We start from the raw sequence: 12,069 nt of genomic DNA, 5'->3' as shown, positions 1-12,069 counted from the left end.
TATTAACAGAAAATACAGTAAATAATATAAATAAATCAATATAATTGATGTGCATAAATAAGCTCAGGGGACGGAGGTAAAGAGGAGAAGGTAGAAGGGGGGAGAAAGAGAAGGCAAGGAAGAGGAATGCAGTGTCTAGCCGGAGGGAGGGAATGGGAGAGTTAGGAGAAAGGCGAAGGGGGAGAGTGACTAGATGTAGGATTTGCTTGGGAGAGATCGATTGAAGGCAGGAGGCGATTAGGTATCTTGAAAGGCTTGGCTAAAAAGCCATGTTTTCAGTCTCTTTTTGAAGACAGTGGGGCAGGGTTCTTGTCTCAGGTCGGGGGGTAATGCATTCCATTGGTGTGGACCAGCTGTTGAGATGGTGTGTTTTCTAAGTGATGTTTTGGCTTGTGGGGCGTACAAGGTGTCTTGGTAGGCAGTCTGATTGGTCTGGACGAAGTATGTGGTTTTAGTTGGGAGGCAGTGTGGAGAGTGGTGAGGTTGTGAATAGCTTTGTGGATGATTGTGAGTACCTTGAAGAGGATTCTGAATTTAATGGGGAGCCAGTGTAAACTCTGAAGGGTAGGGGTGATGTGTTCCCTTTTTTTGGTATTGGTGAGGAGCCTGGCTGCAGAATTCTGAACCATCTGAAGGGGTTTTGTGTGGTTAGCTAGTAGACCGAGAAGCAGGGAGTTGCAATAATCCAGTTATGAGAATATGATTGATTGAAGTACCAGTCTGAAGTCTTGGAAGTGGAGGAGAGGTTTTAGGTTTCTGAGGACTTGAAGTTTAAAGAAGCACTCCTTAATGGTGGAGTTCACGAACTTTCTAAGGTTGAGCTGGTTGTCCAGAGTGACGCCTAAGTCTCTGACATAAGGGGAGTGATTGAACCTTGGTATGGTTGGATGTGAGGTGGTCGGTAAGGTAAGGTGGGTGTCAATGTTGTCTTGGGAAATGATGAGAATCTCCGTCTTGTTGGTGTTCAAAACTAAGTTGAGAGAAGAGAGTAGGTGGTTAATTGCTTGTAGATAGTTGTACCAGTGATTAATGGATTTTTGCAGTGATTCTGTGATGGGAATGATTATCTGGACGTCATCTGCATAAAGGTAATGGGAAAGATTAAGTTTAGAAAGAAGGTGGCATAGCGGACGTAGGTAGATATTGAAGAGAGTTGGTGATAGGGAGGATCCCTAAGGGACACCTATGTTGGAGTGGATAGCGGGGGATTCCTTGTTGTAAATCTTGACTTTATAGCATCTGTTGGACAATAAGGAGATGAACCAATTGAGTGCTGATCCCTTGATGCCAATATCTGTTAGTCGTTCTAGGAGAATAGTATGGTTCACCGTATCGAAGGCAGCGGATAGATCGAGAAGTACTAGTAGGTAAGATTGACCTTTTTCCATGTTTATAAGGATATTGTCGGCCAGGGAAATCAGAAGGGTTTCTGTGCTAAATGTCTTCCGAAATCCGTGTTGTGCGGGGGACAGGATGTGATTTTTCCTCAAGGTAGTCCGATAGCTGTTTGTTGACGATTTTCTCCATAATTTTAGCCATCATAGGGAGACTGGCTATTGGGCGGAAGTTAGCTGGGTCAGTGGGGGACAGGTTAGGTTTTTTTTAGTATAGGTTTGAGGATTGCAAGCTTTAGTTGGTCAGGAACTAGGCCTTGGGTTAATGAGGGGTTAATAATATCAGCGATAGGTTTTGAGATTGTGTTTGGGATATTGAAGAGAAGGTTGGTGGGAATAGGATCGGCAGGGTGAGCCGCTGGTTTCAGCTTTTTGATAATGTTTTCAATTTCCATCGCTGATGTTGGTTCGAGGCATTCTAGCATTGAATTTTGATGAGGAGGGAGGGTGATGGGGAGGGGAGAGGGGGAAGCGGGAAGAGCAGTGAGTGTGGCAGTAAGGTCAGAGATTTTTTTCTCGAAGTAGATTGAAAGTTCAGTAGCTTTATCGAGGGCTAGGTTATCGGGGATGATGGGGGGGGGAGAAGGTTTGGTGAGTGCAGAAACATAAGAGAATAAGGCTTTAGAGTCGAAGATGAAGTGGTGAATTTTCTTGGCGAAGAAGTCTTTCTTTGATTTGAGGATGGAGGTTCTGTAGGAGTTAAGACGAGTTTTGTAGGCCGCTAATGTTGCAGTGGACGGTGTTTTCCTCCAGCAATGTTCTTTCTTTCTAAGGTCTTGTTTGAGAGCCTTAAGTTCAGGGGTGAACCATGGTTTCCTGCTTTGAGACGGGTAGCGTAGGACTTTGGTGGAAGTGGGACATGTTTGCTCAGCGACTTCTGAGGTGACGTTAAACCATGATGTGATGGCTGCATCTGCGTCTGAAAGGTTGAGGCGAGGTAGTTCCTTGGCGAGGTGTGCGTGGAGGGCTTCCGATGAGCATGGTTTTCTGAATTGTATGGTAGTTTTCGGGACGGAGAGAGGAGGGAGGTCCTTAATCTCTAGCTTGGTGGAGATAAGTTGATGGTCCGACCATGGGACAGGTAGGCTTGTGGGGTTGGCAGAGAGAGAGATATACCATCATTAATGAAGATAAGGTCTAAGGTATGTCCAGCTTTGTGTGTAGGGCTGTTCACAATTTGAGAGAAACCTAGATAATTAAGAGAGGATAGGAGTGTTTCGCAGTTTTGTGATAGAGGCGAGGCATCAACGTGCAGGTTGAAGTCGCCTAGAATGATGGCAGGTTTGGATGTGTTGATGTGTTTAGATACGAGTTCAATGATGGGGGGGGGGGGGGGAGGGGTTGGATTCAAGGGTGCCAGGAGGGGCATAGACTAAACAGACTTGAAGGTGGTTAGATTTGAAGAAGGCAGTTTCTATGTTGTAGTAAGTGTTGGTGGCTTGAAGGGTGAGACCAAAGGCTTTTTTAGCTGCTAAGAGGAGGCCTCCTCCTCTTTTTTTTGGGTCTGGGTATGGAGAACAGGTCGTAGAGATGTGTGGGGAGTTGGTTGGTGATCACCGTGTCCGAGGGTTTCAGCCAAGTTTCCGTTATGGCGCAGATGTCAGGGCTGGCTTCTGAGAGGTAGTCGTTAAGGATGTCTGCTTTTTTAGAGAGTGATTGGGCGTTGAAGAGGGATAAGGTGAAGAGCGAAAGGCCCAGCAGCTAAGTGAAAGGGGAGATCATTATCGGAATTAATCTCTGGTGACGAATGAAGTGAGTAGTGGAGGTACTGGAATTGTTTTTGTAGGATCTCGGGAGATAGTTGATCACTGGTATGTTGGAGGTTCCCATCTGTGCGAAAGCAGGGTGTGTGGTCTTGTTGAGAGCGTGAAGTGCTGATCGGGACTCTGTAACCTGGGGGGGGGGGGGGGGGGGGGGGCTTGACCTTGATAGCGAAGAGTAAGTGATAAGGTCTCCTTAGAAATAGGGTGGGTGGGGGGGGGGGGGGGCGCCACACGAAGGGGCGCACAAAGGGGCGGGACCCTTTGTCGCGCTCCTTCGGCGTGCGGCGCCGGGAGCGTCAGAAAATTTAAAGAGCCTCTGGGCCCTTTCTGATTGGTTGCTGGGGCTGCGGCTGTGATTGGCTGTTCCCTGGAAGCCGGTCAGAAGGAGGGACTCCCAGACGGAGGGCAGCGTTGGATGCCACGCGGTCGGACGCGGACCCACAGAGGGTAAGAGTGAAATTTAAAGGCCTTACCCTGATGGGTCTGTGGCGCCGATCGCGCAGGCCTTCCCTCCAGATGGATGCCGCAGTGAAAATATGGGATTTGCTGGATTTCACCCCATGCTGTTGAGACAGATCCTGACTTCTACAGGAATGATCTGGACTAGTTAAGTGAGAGAGAAAACTGGCTTAATTACCTTTTAGCTAGATTAATTAGTTTGGCAACTGCGTAATTAGCAAATGCAAACTTGGACTTGGAGACAACATGTTAAGTTCTATTTACTTTTCATTACAGTGCTTTGTGCGGTGAATTTGGAACAAACTAAAACCAAACAAGAAAAAAAATCTCTACAGTATTAAAACTTGTATACTTATGCTGCTACAATAAAGCCAATTACCTTTATTTTAATTTACTTACAGTACTTATAATCCACTTACCATATATGGATCATGCTAAGTGGAAGATTCCCTTAAAACTAATGAATATGTATCATAAGGTTAACAAATTAAGGTTTTTTTTAATCAAATGTAGATATCCACACTTGATATACCTACAAGGTCCCAAATGCAGTGGAAGATAGCACCTTCTTATAGTCCTGAGCAACTCTGCCTGCCAATTATGAAAATCCAATAACCTGATTTTGAAAACCTAGGATGATGATAATGACCTGCATCTCAGAGGGTTTCTTCTTTTGCCTACAATAATAAAAAAAACAAACAAACAAAAAAAAAAAACCATAATGTGAAGGAATTAAGAAGGCACCTGGCTCCTGCTGGTTTACGTCATTCACTACTATGCCAGCAAAAAGGAAGGTTAAGTCGAACACCCAGTCAGCTTTACTTCCACCGACTGCCAGGGGCCTGAATGACTTATTTGTACTGATGGGCTCAGCAGCCGAAAAATTGAGACAGTAACCTTGCTGCACTATTTATTATTTTGAAATAGATAGCTGGATCCTGCCCCTAACTCCAATGTGCGATTGATCAAAACCTCAGAGCCAGCTAAGCTGACTCCTGATGCTGAAGTTTAGATTGACGTCATTCTTGTAGATTGTAAAAGGCAGTAGATGATACTGGCGATACCATCTGTATGACCTCCTTAGGCTGTATGGTCATTTATAAGGAGAGAGAGGACATTAGTGTATTGTTCATAAATGTTGACAAAGGCTGAACTATCATATTTTGCTCCTTTGTTTGGGAAACCATTTCACAAAGCTTTTCTCTAAACATGGTAGATCAGCCAGTTTTTTTTGTGCACGTCTTCTTTAATTCTGCTTGCTCTAAGCCAAACCATGCCATGAGGCAGGCACCTATGGATGCTGCAGATGTGCATGCTGTAGTGTCAAACGATTCATAACCCGATTGTAGAAGATGTCTGATGGCTTCTTCTAAATCACCTGTTTCAGATTTTGTACACACTCAGATGTACCGCACCATGTAAAACTGATGCAAAGTAATTCTCGCTGTTAGCATGGTGCCTTGGAAAAAACCTCTCTGCCAAAATCATCCAGAATTCGATTATCTTTTCTTGAAGGGGTGTTAGAACAGAAGCGGATCTTTTTTGCCTTTTTCATAGCATATTCCACCACAAAAGATTCAGTAACCTATATCTGGAATTTAAGATTTAGCTTTCTTGCAGCTGTTATTTTGGGAGTATGGTGCCTCCCACATTTTCATGAGCACTGTATCCAATACTGCATTAATAGGTAAGGCAGAAAGGTCAACAGGTATGTCTATTTTTAATATGTCCATGACCTCTGCTATTAGGTCTGGATCTTTTCATACTTCTATTTTCAGTGTTGTTCCCATTTCTTTACAAATCTTGAATATGTCAGATCTTCTGGTGGAGATGTGTGGTCAGCATTCCCAGAGGTGGGCCTGAAGAGATACCTATAGATCTGCCAATGGGATTCCCCTGGAGAATGATGGACCAGGAAAATTGTGGCGACCAAGGAATCTGAATCCGTGAAGGTACCGCTGGAGGTCTTTCATTTGAAGGGGGATCGCCTTTTTGTCAGCTAATGTCAGGAAAGATGGTGTTCCCGCCATTATCCTCTGAGGAGTCATCAGTATAATAAGATAAGCCGGAGGGACCAACTGTGCTAATAAAGAGATGAAATAATTTCACACTATATCAGTGATTTGTTCCATTTCTTATTGAGAGCTCTAGCCTGGAGTCAGAGGTGGTCGTCCTCTTCTAAAACAAGTATGGGCTCATGCTCCATGGATGAAGGTTGCTGGACAGTATCAGAGTAGCAAACAAATAGGATGGGGGGGGGGGCGGGGATTTGAAGGTGCAGCCCTTGATTTAATAAATGAGACTGGTACAGTCAATAGTGTGTCGAACAGATGCAGCGTGGGACAGGTACTCCGTTGCGTCATGTGTTCCGGTACTATGCGCCTAGACCTTTGTTGTTGAGGTTTTCAATGTGCCGTGCATTGACTTTTTCAGCGCAATACTCTGTCAAGTTGGTGTCGATACAGAGGATATGTTCCAGCTGCTTTGAGAGGAAGCAAAAGAATGGTGATCTCTAGAAGTGGATCTGCCCTCTCTCTCGCTCCTAAGGCCTGCTATCTTAGTTGTTCTTGACCACTGGGCTCTTGGCAACAACTTACCACATTCTGGACACTTTTTTTTTTCTTTTTAGCAATTTCCTCTTTGAAAATAGATAGCACTGAAAAGTGTTGTAGATCGCATAATCGAGTTAAATTATGAAAAGAAAAGTTTTGAAAACAAACAGAATAGCTGTGCGGCGTGCGGACAAAACAAACAGATTTTGAGGCAACTCCCGCACATGCTCAGTAGAGCTCAAAGCTCTATTAGCTTGAAGAGAGAGCCGATCAGTGCCGCCCAATGATGTCACCCACCTTCAGATCATGGCTAATTCAGCCCTGCTTATCGATGGAAAAAAAACAATACTATCCTATGGAGCTGTGGACAATACTCCTATGTCAGTTAAAATGTTTTAAAAGGTTGTTTGCTGTTATCTGTGGATTCTGTTTTGCAGACCTGACCAATATTCAGACAGTTCTATCAGAAACGTCTTTTGCTCTCCCAAATTTTGCCTTGACGTTAACAGTTCCTTGTAACCTCTATTTCTTAACAAAGTTTCTGACAGGGGGAGGTCACGTGATGTGATGAGCTGAAAGGACGTATCCTCCTGAGCTCTGCGCACCAGCCACCTACAATCTGTTTTTTACAAAGCCATCCGCGACATTACTACTCTGATTTCTTCAAAGAACTATGTCCATAGACAAATATGTGCACAAATCGCTGTCCGCTATGGCCCTTAAAGGAGGAAAGAAAGGAAAGGAAAAAATGAGGCCTGCACCAGAGAGACAAGCTACGGAGAATGGTGACCATGGGGAAGCAGGCCCCTCACCAGCCACACTGGAAGCACTCACTGACAAAGTTACTGAGGCTGTAGTGGTGGCTCTGAATGTCAAACTGGACAATATCTTGACCCAAATTTCTGTTTTACAAAATTTGATGGACGAAATCTCTCAGAGAATTGATGCAATTGAGGGCCGGGTCTCCGTCCTGGAAGATGAATCCAACTCAGTAACAAGGAAGCTAGCAACGCTGGAAACAGAAGTTAAATCTTACTGCGACAAAATTGATGATCTGGAAAACAGATCACGGCGCAACAATCTGAGATTTACTGGCTTGCCAGAATCTATCGTTGAGACCAACCTAGCTGAAGTGCTGGAAAAATGGCTCCCGGAGGCTTTGGAATTGGTCCCACGTGGAACCCCAATCAAATTGAAAGAGCACATCGGCTAGGCAGAGGTGGTCAGAGGACACCACGCCTCCCCTCATCATTGCCCGATTTTTAAACGGAGCCCACAAGCAAGACGTTTTAAAATCTTACAGACAGCACAGAGAGCTCAGCTACCAAGGTAACCATGTGAGGCCTTTTCAAGATTACTCAGCCTCGGTCTCCCAAAGTCGCAAATTGTTTTCACCAGTCTGCTCTGCCTTAGTGGCCAGATTCGTTCTCGCTTCTATTTCCGGCGAAATTAAAAGTCTGGCACGCTAATGCCATCCATTTTTTTGAAGAGCCTTCACAAGCGCAGACACTTTTGGATGGCTTGGCCTGAGAGCTACCTGATCCAGACGGTGGTCTACCAAGGCTGCACGAGGGATCCTGGGAATAGCGATTTTAATAAAGTTTGTTGAAATCTCCACCGACGTCACCCACACTTCACCATCACGTATGCCACTGATGTCATAACGGCCCAGGAAGTTAAGAAGAGGGGGCTGCATTCGCTCTTACCAGCTGTGCCGGTACGGGGAACTCTCCCTATCATCTCCAAAACTTATTCGGATAAAAAGGGGGGGGGGGGGGGGAGGGCGCTGGCCCTTCTCAGGGCATGCCGACAACATTTTTTACCATGCTGGGTAAGGACAGTCCGTACCTATGACCTAGTGATATGCGGATCAAAGGCACCAGCAACTGGAGGGGGACCTGGGCCAGCTGGCCCTGGACGAGATCTTGGCCGTAAGTTGGGCGGTCTGTTTTCCTTTGGCCTGCAGAATTCAAACCTTCCTCGAAGGATTTTAGCCTGAACACGGTCAGTGGACCAAGGACTTGTATTTGTTAGTCTCCTTTCAAATCCAGCAACGCAGCCGGCAGCTCATATACACGGTCCGGAGGCTTCAACTTAGACTTCCAGCCTCCAAGAGTTTGGATCATGAAGGGGGGGGGGGGGTGTTTTCTCCCCTACAAGGCATCCTGGAGAATGGCATTGCATAGTCCTACGGTTTTTGTGTATATCTAAATATATATAGTATATACATACACACACTCACAAAAATTTCACCTGGTAATTAGAAGAAAACTGATTGACCTACCCTATCTCTATAGTGTATAAGCAATCTCTATAGTGTAATCAGTTTTCTTCTAATTACCAGGTGAAATTTTTGTAAGCAACATGGAATGGAAATATGAAGGTTTAAAAGCTGAGGGAAAGACTGGCAGCAGTCAGAAGAAAGGAAGGTGGTGGTGATTAAACGCATTGAAGATGCAAATTAAGCCTTTTTGGGAAGATCTTTGTAAGGTTTGAAGACAGCGGTTATTGGTGCAGAAAATGTACGTGGATTCTAATGAAGGAAAGTTTTGGAAGTTTTAAGACAGACCAGTGGTGAATCTACAAACACAGCAGGATTTTGTAAGAACAGTGGTGAATTGAGAATCTCGCAAGGATATAAGCAAATGCCCTTCATTTTTGGAGGAATATGCCCTGAATGTATTAGAGATATAATGATGGTGAAAACCTCTGTGTGTTAACAACTGCATTTTTTTCAAATTCCCCTGATGATGCCATGAGGTGAAACAAGGGCCCTGTAGGGATTGGTGAAAAAGATTGAGGGACCGATTGGTTAAAAAAAAAGGGGGATTAAGGAGGGTTTGGTGATAAGAAATTAATTTAAGGAGAGCTTTATATCAAAGAGAGAATTGAGTAATCAAATATATGAATTAATGAGATAAGACATAAAACAGATAGGGGTAGATTTTCAAAAAGCGCGATTTGGCGTACTTTTGTTGGCGCATCAGGCGCCAACAAAAGTACGCTGGATTTTAGTAGATACTCGCGTAGCCGCGCGTATCCGCTAAAATCCTGGATCGGCGTGCACAAGGCTACCGATTCCGTATAGCCGGCGCGCGCCGAGCCGCGCAGCCTACCTCCGTTCCCTCCCCTCACCTTCCCCTCCCTTACCCACCCCCCCGGCCCTGTCTAAACCCCCCCCTTACCTTTGTCGGGGGATTTACGCCTCCCGGGAGACATAAATCCCCGCGCGCCAGCGGGCCGCTAGCGCGCCGGGACGCGACCTGGAGGCAGGGTCCGGAGGGCGCGGCCAAGCCCCCGGACCGCCCTGGGCCGTAACCACGCCCTCGGACCCGCCCCCGAAACGCTACGTCCCGCCCCGAAAACGCCACGCGGATCGGGCCCGCCCCCCCCCCCCTCGGAAAACCCCGGGACTTACGCGAGTCCCGGGGCTCTGCGCGCGCCGGTAGGCCTATGTAAAATAGGCGCACCGGCACGCAGGGCCCTGCTCGCGTAAATCCGCCCGGATTTAAGCGAGCAGGGCTCTTAAAATCCGCCCCATATTGTTGTGAAGTTCAATCTAAGATCTAATTGTGGGCAGATTGAATGTGGTCATCTCTCATGTATAGGAAGAGTTTTTATGAATGTAATAGGGTTGTATGAGTGTGTGTGAGTGGGATATTTTTAAGAATTGTGGTGAAAACTGATGGAATAAATATCATGTATTGTACCAATGATAAATGTAATATGAATGTTTGATATTTTTCTAAATGCTAATAAAAAGAGGATCTTGTGTGACAATTTGATATGTGCTTATATACACTCCACTGGGAGTGTATTTTATATACATATACCCAAAATTTAGGCAATGTCCTTATTGATATTTAGGCAATATCCTTATACTGCTCAATACTTTAGGTGGGCTGGTGCGCACACATCTCAGACATACCTCCCCTTTCTATAGGTTCATGTGGCCTATAGATATGTGGTCCAAAAGGGAAGGGCAGAAGGGAAGAGGGGCAGGCAGGGTTCCTAACACTCTGACAACTTGTTTTGGTGTAGCTCAAAAATCTGATGTACCGTTTGAATCCACGCTTATATATGACACAGTAATTCAGGACTTTCTCTCTATCAGATAACTGTTCTCTTGGCCCTTGAGTTTAGGCTGGGAAACTCAGGGCAGGTTACGTATTTGCTTTACGAGCAGCCCATCGCATTTCGCCGGGGGAAATGAGTGATCCCATATGACTTGCAGCCCTTAATGTTAATGGTCTGGGATCACCAATTAAACGGGAAAAAGTATGGCAATTTTTGAAAAGGCAAAATGCTCAATTAGTGTGTCTCCAGGAAACTCACCTTTCAGAATCAGAACATAAAAAATTAAGAGAATGGGTCGGCTCCTGTTTCTTTTCTAATGCGCTGGGCAAAAAGGCAGGTGTGGCCATACTCATCCACAAATCCCTCTCGTTCACTCTGTCTAAAGAGATCACAGATCCGATGGGCCGCTTCATAATTGTGGTAGGTTCTATCAATGGACGTATGATTACTCTGGGCAATATTTATGGACTGGAATATCTACCAGCATTTCTTTGAAAATTTATCTCAAACCGTTTTAACCCACCAAGCAGGGATGGCTACTAGTAGCAGGTGATTTTAACTGTGTAGCAGACCTGTCAGAGGACAGGCTTCCAGCACAGACTCCCCCAAATCCTGCTAGTGCTCCTAAAGGTATTCAGTTTTTATGTGAACAACTTCAGGTACTTGATTACTGGAGGAGCCTCCATCCTACCTCCAAGAATTTTACACATGCATCTAGAGCTCACAACTCATTTTCACGAATGGATCACATTCTGGAATCCCAGTGTTTTTTTCCCACAAGTTACTAGAGCGGAGATTGGTCTGATATAGCCATAGGGCCTCTCTCTTATATGGGTTGACCTTATTTTCTCAGATAACACTAAATCCTTCAGAAAATGGAGATTGCCAGCTTTCTTACAAAGTGATAAAGTTTTTAAACAATATTTGATAGATAAGTGGGAACTTTCGCCCATCATAACCACATCCACGTCTCCAATTCCTCACTATTCTGGGCTGCTAGCAAAGCGGTGCTAAGAGGTGAAATCATAGCCTATGTTAAAGCCAGAAATATGAAGTTAAACAAAGCCATCCTAGATTTAGAATTAGAATTGAGTAACATCAAACTCAAAATGATCCGAACACTAAATCCAGAAACTAGGTAGGCCTACTTTACCACTCTTACCTCTTTAAATTCCTACCTACACCAACGATCTCAGCTTAATTTAAGAAATTATGAACAGTGGAAAAATCTATTTGGTAACAAGGCTGGCCGGCTTTTAGCAAATGCAGTTTGAGTAACCAAGGGGAAATCATATATAGAGAAACTGAAAACCCCACAAGAATGCTGGGTTACTCAACCTAATGATATTTGCAACTCCCTTAAAGATTTCTACAGGGAGGATAGACTTGGTTCTAGTGTAGATGAGGACTTTTTTCGTACCTTGTCTGTTCCACGCATCTCCCTCCAGCAATTAGACATTTTAAATACCCCATTCAAACACATGAAATTTTGGATGCCATAACCAATAGTAAACTAGGGAAATCTCCAGGCCCAGATGGCTTCCCCTTCAACTATTACAAACTCTTGAAAGAAAGAATCGTGGTTCCTCTACAAGCTTTCTATCAGCAGGCTCTTTTGCAGGGCAAATTTCCTGAAACTTTTACAAATGCATACATAACCATTCTACCAAAACCTGGAAAGGCCCCACCCTCCCCACCCTCCCCACCTCTTATCGCCCAATTTCCTTATTAAACTATGACCTAAAGCTTTTCACGAAAATTCTCGCGAATCGGTTAAATCTTATTCTTCCCTCAATTATTTTACTTCATCAGGTGGGTTTCATT

The 12,069-nt window shown here is 44.8% G+C and overlaps 1 protein-coding gene across 7 annotated transcripts in view; it reads right to left on the bottom strand.

Annotated features, from left to right (window-relative positions):
* The window catches only part of SDCBP (syndecan binding protein), a 69,968-nt gene that overhangs the window by 52,077 nt on the left and 5,822 nt on the right, over positions 1–12,069 (bottom strand). For 3 of the 7 annotated variants that reach the window (XM_029591346.1, XM_029591343.1, XM_029591344.1), the window contains exon 2: positions 3,631–3,760. The exons of the other annotated variants lie outside the window; for them this stretch is intronic. The gene's annotated coding sequence lies outside the window, so the exon portion shown is untranslated. The remainder of the gene's footprint in view (positions 1–3,630; positions 3,761–12,069) is intronic. 7 annotated transcript variants of the gene reach the window in all.

This window comes from Rhinatrema bivittatum, chromosome 2, assembly GCF_901001135.1.
Source record: "Rhinatrema bivittatum chromosome 2, aRhiBiv1.1, whole genome shotgun sequence".
Taxonomy (NCBI): Eukaryota; Metazoa; Chordata; class Amphibia; order Gymnophiona; family Rhinatrematidae; genus Rhinatrema; species Rhinatrema bivittatum.
This window is presented reverse-complemented; position numbering and strand designations above follow the sequence as displayed.